The sequence below is a fragment of the Carassius carassius genome, unplaced genomic scaffold, assembly GCF_963082965.1.
Source record: "Carassius carassius unplaced genomic scaffold, fCarCar2.1 SCAFFOLD_66, whole genome shotgun sequence".
NCBI classification, from domain to species: domain Eukaryota; kingdom Metazoa; phylum Chordata; class Actinopteri; order Cypriniformes; family Cyprinidae; genus Carassius; species Carassius carassius.
The window spans coordinates 101,345-107,469 of NW_026775001.1; the positions used below are offsets into that span (position 1 = coordinate 101,345).

Sequence of the window (6,125 nt, forward strand, 5' to 3'; positions counted from 1 at the left end):
GTACTATTTCCTTGGTCACTTACCAGTCTATTTCTCATTCCTTTTCTAGTCTAATAAACAATACATTTCACTATTTCAGTCTATTTCTCATTCAACTTCTAGTCTAATAATCAGTTTAACTGGTTATGATGATCGGCCTGAATACATTTGAAATAGAAGTGTATTTATGTGAAAACATCCTAATTTCAAGTTATTCAAAATATAGTAAAATATGTTTTTATTAAACATTTTATGTATAGAAATACTATATATTTATTATGTATTCATTACATATACCTTTTTATTTACACACACAATATATAAATATGTTTAAATTATTTTTATTACATGTAATATATATTTGTGTGTGTGTGTGTGTGTGTGTGTGTGAGTGTGTGTGAGTGTGTGTAAAGTAATGACACCTTAATTCAATTTCAAATATTTATTGAACTTTTTGTTTTGCAGACATTGTAAAGTCAAAATCAAAAATGCCTCAAAGTTCTGTACAAAAAAAACACAATATATAAAAAGTATAATAGGAAACATGCATTATATAAGAAAAATAAAATAAATAAATAAACATGTTCAGAAAGATTCAGAGCAAACTGATATTAACCTTAACTATAACTATTTACAAAAAAAAGAAAAAAGAAAAATGGAACAGGCTATCAAAACAAATAAAAAGATAACCTTACTTTTTTATCGTAGAAATAAAAGGAGTAGAACAATTATCATAAAAAACATCAAAACAAACAATTTAAATAGCTACATAAATTATTTACGGGATTTTTTTTTAAATTTCTCCAGTCTCTTTTTTTACTTGCTGCACCAGCTTTTTAGACGCTATTTCCTGTGGTGATTTAAGTGGGGAGTTCTTCACCATCAGTCTGCGTCTGAGGACCATCTTCATTAATGTGCTTCTTTCCTTATAGAAATAATAAGAAAGGCAAAGTGTTAGTGAACATGTCTACTTGTCACAAACAGTTAAACCAATCCATGGGAAATTGTACTTACTGAAGCAGATTTCCCAGACTTCTGGCCTTCTTCGGCATCGGGAGGGCTGTCGGAGAGCGTTGGGCTGGTGGATGAGGACTTTTCCTCAGCTGGCATTTTGTGGGGTTTTGTCGTCTTTCTTCTCTTGGCACCTTGCTGCCTTGGACTATCAGCTTCCTCACCCACCACAGCTGTATCAAAGAGGCGACGGTGTTCTGCTGCCTGCTTTGCATTAAGGTTGAGGGCATAAAACCTGTCAGCTGTGGTGGTGTCGTGGCACATGAACTGTGCCACTTTGTGCCTATCTTCCGGGCAGTGAGTGTTCTTTGCCTTTTTGGAGAGAGAACAGCATAGGCAAAGAGTTAGAAAAACACACACCAGAAACTCATAAAGCCGGGACAAGTACAGGAATGCTTACATGGGTGGCGATGGCAGTCCTCACATCAGTAAATGTGGGTGTGCCTGGTAACCCCATGCTCGCCCACGCATCCTGAAAATACTTGTTCAAGTTTTTGCAGGAGCTGGCCTTTGAGGTAAAGAAGAAGTAGTTTGCAACTCGTCCCCCTACCAAGTTGGACCGGAGTGAAAGGAATTCCTCAAGCCACCCATACTCCTCCTGGTCCAGGGCCAGCTCGGCTGCACCAAAGGCCTGGTTGGTCTTGTGGGCTGATATCTTTAGAAACAGTGAGAAGTGGCATAAGCTGAGTTTTATTTTAAAGAAAACCATGTGGACAACGAGAGACAGAGAGAAAGAGAACCACTCACATTAATGACAAAGTGGCCTTCTGTAGCTGTCGCACGGGCATCCTCCACCTCTTTAATTGTTACATTTTGGAACACCCCTCCACGGTGACCATAAATGCTGGCCCAGTAAGTGGTGAGGTGTCCATAAAAAGACCATTGGTCCTTTTTCTCAGGACTAGTCTTCAGACGATCTTCACAGAAAAAAAGAGAAGCATAAAGGATCACATTGATCGCCAAATAATGAGAGGAGAAAGGATTCAAAAACTTACCCAGAATCTCAGAAATAATTTTTTTGGCAGAGTCCCGGCAAGCTCGCAGTGTGGCTTTAGGGATCAGGCGGGCCTCCTTGGCTTGTTTTACAGCCAGCTCGTGGACTGCCACGCTGCGCTTTACTGGGCGGGTCAAGTTCTGGATTTCCCTCCTAATCCCAATGAAAGCCACACGGGAGAGCCGGCATGTGGGCGGCGGGGTCTCATTAAGATATTTGAGGAACTGTGCCACATTTTTTAGGTAATGGTGCACAGTTGGCTCTGCAATGTTGCATTTCTTTAAAAAAGACAGCCAGGACCGGACCTTTGCCCTGTTGTCCAAAAACATCAAGCTGGCCAGATTGGTCTGGCCAGCTGACATATATGAAATAAAAATTTTTATTTTAAAAATCTTTGAGGACACATTATTTATTAATTTCGGAGTGGGGTTGATGCCCTCCCAGTTGGCCCTGGACTCCTCAATGAGCTGATCTGCAAAAAGAAAGCACAAGAGAAGGACCAGGTGAGTCAGGTCGATAACATAGAGGTAAACACTAACAAACATTATTATTATTATTATTATTATTATATTAAATTAAATTAAATTAAATTAAATTAAATTAAATTAAATTAAATTAAATATATAATAAATTATATATATATATATATATATATATATATATATATATATATATATATATATACATACATAATATGTGTGTGTATATGTATAATTATATTACTATAATTTTCTAGTCTAATAAACTACAAATGGTACTATTTCCTTGGTCACTTATCAGTCTATTTCTCATTTATCTTGTAGTCTAACAAACTATAAATGGGGCTATTTCCTTGGTTCACTTACCAGTCTATTTCTAATTCAACTTCTAGTCTAATGAACAACAAATGAGATTATTTCCTTGGTTCACTTACCAGTCTATTTCTCAGGTAACTTCTAGTCTAATAATCTACAAATAGGAGATTTATTAATGAAAGTTATTGTATGGTGTTATCAAAGTGACAAGTGTCATACTCACTTAGGGCTGGCACGTGGCCCGGAAAGGGGTATGGTGCATCGGAGGAGTGGGCCTTCTTTGAAGGCCCGGCGACCTCCTCCTCGGGTCCTGTGGCTGGCTCTGCCTCAGGCCTGGTGGCTGGCTCTTCATCTAGTCTGTCAACCTGCGACTCTGAGCACTCCTCCTCCCCAGGGCTGTTGAGGGCCGATAGCAGACTATGTGTTGCCCGTGCAACCTGCCTAGAGGGGGTGGGATTTGACCGCTTCCTCAGCTGCCGGTACCGCCGTGAGAAGCTCTCCCAGAAGCAATGGATAGGAGAAGCTTGCGCTCCTTCACATTCCGCACCTTGTGAAAGACACGAAGGTGTTGGCTTAGCTGATTATAGCCACGAAAGCACAAGGGACAGTCGTCCAAAGCCATATCTACTTTTGTTAAAACACTAAAGGATGAATAGCAAAAGGATGAATGCAAGGGACACTGCCCAAGCATTGGTTACTTATATAACTTTTTAGGTCCCATTTGTAGTCTGTTAATACAACTTTGAGTCTAATACATTAGAGAGCACAATTTGCAGTCTATTTCTCATTACACTTCTAGTTTAATAAACTACAAATTTGACTATTCCTTTGATTCACTCACCAGTCTATTTTTCATTCTTTTTCTAGTCTAATAAACTACAAATGAGACTATTCCCTTGGATCACTTACCAGTCTATTTCTCATTCAACTTCTAGTCTAATAAACTACAAATAGTACTATTTCCTTGGTCACCTACCAGTCTATTTCTCATTCATTTTCTAGTCTGATAAACTACAAATATGACTATTTCCTTGATTCAGTTACCAGTCTATTTTTCATACCACCTCTAGTCTAAGAAACTACAAATGGAACTATTTTCTTGGTGACTTACCAGTCTATTTCTCATTCCACTTTTAGTCTAATAAACTGTAAATTACCTTGGTCCCTTACCAGTCTATTTCCCATTCATTTTCTAGTCTAATGACTAATGACATCCACTCCCCGGCTAGAGAAGGCAGCTTGAGGGGGGTGGAAGTCGGAAGAAAATTTTTTTTATGAGGCCTAGAGAAAACACTTGTACTGTACTCAGAGCACTCAGGGAATCCATTTTTGTAAGTTTTATCCCATTTTACTGTAGAAATATGCATAGAAAAAAGTCAGACCAGGGGGCCGTCTATCCGACGACACTAGCCCCATGTCCCCATGACCCTGGGGGTCAAAACGGCCAAAACGGGGCCAAACTGCACCAAACTCCGGACGGAGTAAGACCTCCAGAAGGCCTACCGAACACCGCAGTCCCCCCATCCATAACACCCCGGGGGCCACCTCCCCCAAGTCGAAAGACCCCCGGGAGCCAGAGATATGGACCCGCAAATGCAAAAAGTCCCAAAATTTGACCGGCCATAACTCACTCGAAAAGAGGAGAAACAACACCAAACTCTGGTCAAAATTAGACCTTTGGGAGCTCTATCCGACGACACTAGCCCCATGTCCCTATGACCCCGGGGGTCCGAGTTACGGCCCCCCAAAATGTGGAATTTGAACCATTATAACTCAGGAACTGGACCACCCAGGAACTCGAGGGTGGTCGCATACGGTAGGCCCCTCAAGCCTCTAGGGATCCCCCGAATTTCAGCCCCGGGTTCCACCGCTTCGCGGAGATATTAGCAAAAAAATAGTACCATCCACCCCCCTCGTACCTACTCATCCATGCCGGCCAGGGTGCACGCTCCCTGGCTAGAAAAGGCAGCTCGAGGGGGGTGGAAGTCGGAAGAAATTTTTTTATGAGGCCTAGAGAAAACACTTGTACTGTACTCAGGGCACTCAGAGGAATCCATTTTTGTAAGTTTTATCCGATAATACTGTAGAATTTGCATAAAAATGAGCGTTGAATTTTGGCACACATGTGCACCACATGTGGTGCGTATCTCACTTTTCATTAAATAGCAACTGTATTTGCAACAAGGAATGAGATCTGCCATGCTGTGGTGAATTGCGAACTTTTTTCCTGATGCGCCCTCCTGGGGTCTTGGACTCTTCCATGAACGATGCACCCACCTGAGGTCTTTCACAGACGAGGTGATGCACCGAATCAGGTGTGTTTGGTTAAAGAGAGTCATCTAAAACCGGCGTTGGGAAGCACCGGCCCATGAGCTTGGCAGTTTCCAGGCCAGAAACGGAAGGCACCCGTCCTTCCTTTCCTGGAGGGGGGCTAACCGTTGGTGTGGACGGTAGAGACGCAAATCATACCTCTGGCTGACCGCCTGGGACTTCATACTTACCTGGCAGGGGAGACACCATAATCAAGAAGGCGGTTCACCTAGGGCGAGGCTTGCCCATTGCACTCCGGCCATGCTGACCCCTGCGAATTCCCCAAATGCGGGAATCTAGAGCTGCATAATTTATGGTAGTGGGGGACTGTGTTCGCGCTCTCCCCTGAAATTGTTGTTGAAACAAAGCAGAAGAGGTTTTTTTCCAGGGTTTTTTTTTTTTTTTGCGTTTCAGAATGGGGAGTTCTGTCACATGCGAGGTATGTGTTGTGCGCCTGTGAAACAAAGTCAGTTACGCTCTTGAAAAATCGGACCCTGGTGGGTGGTTCAGTTCGAATATAGCACAGACCTTACTTTGAAAGTCGATTGGACTGACTGCAGCCTAGCTGTAGCTGTCTCCATGTTGTTTGGTTGTCCTTTTTCAATTGGTATTAATTTTGTTGTCACTTACAGCGCCACCGAGTGGCCTGTCGCAGCGCCCTTTTTCACCTGGCCTCTGACTGAGCCCCTGCACAGGTGTGCCGATTTGGGTGAAGGGATCTCATTCCTTCCTGGAGTTATAGCCATTCGAGCCATCTCGGACACGCCACCTTAGCACGTTTTGAGGTCCCCTCGCCAAGGTGAATGGAAATGTCCACCTTTTTGGGATGATTATTGACAGGCAGACTCCAAAGAAGCTTTATGTGCTGCTTTGGGTGGGACTGGGCCAAATACCTGGCGCTAGGTTGCAAAAGAAGGTTTTCGACAAAATCCCAAATACCCGAAATATCCGTCAGAGCGACGAGCCAATCTGAGACCTGCGTCTGGTTCGGCTCGAGCCAAGGATTCCCATGACATAAGGCACGTGGCTCTGCGACG

At 42.6% G+C, this 6,125-nt stretch overlaps 1 non-coding gene across 1 annotated transcript; it reads left to right on the plus strand.

Moving 5' to 3' along the window:
• Positions 1-5,271: 5,271 nt before the first annotated feature.
• Positions 5,272-5,436, plus strand: LOC132134055 (U1 spliceosomal RNA). The gene has a single exon (XR_009429350.1). It is a non-coding gene; the product is annotated as a U1 spliceosomal RNA (small nuclear RNA).
• The last annotated feature ends 689 nt before the right edge of the window (positions 5,437-6,125 follow it).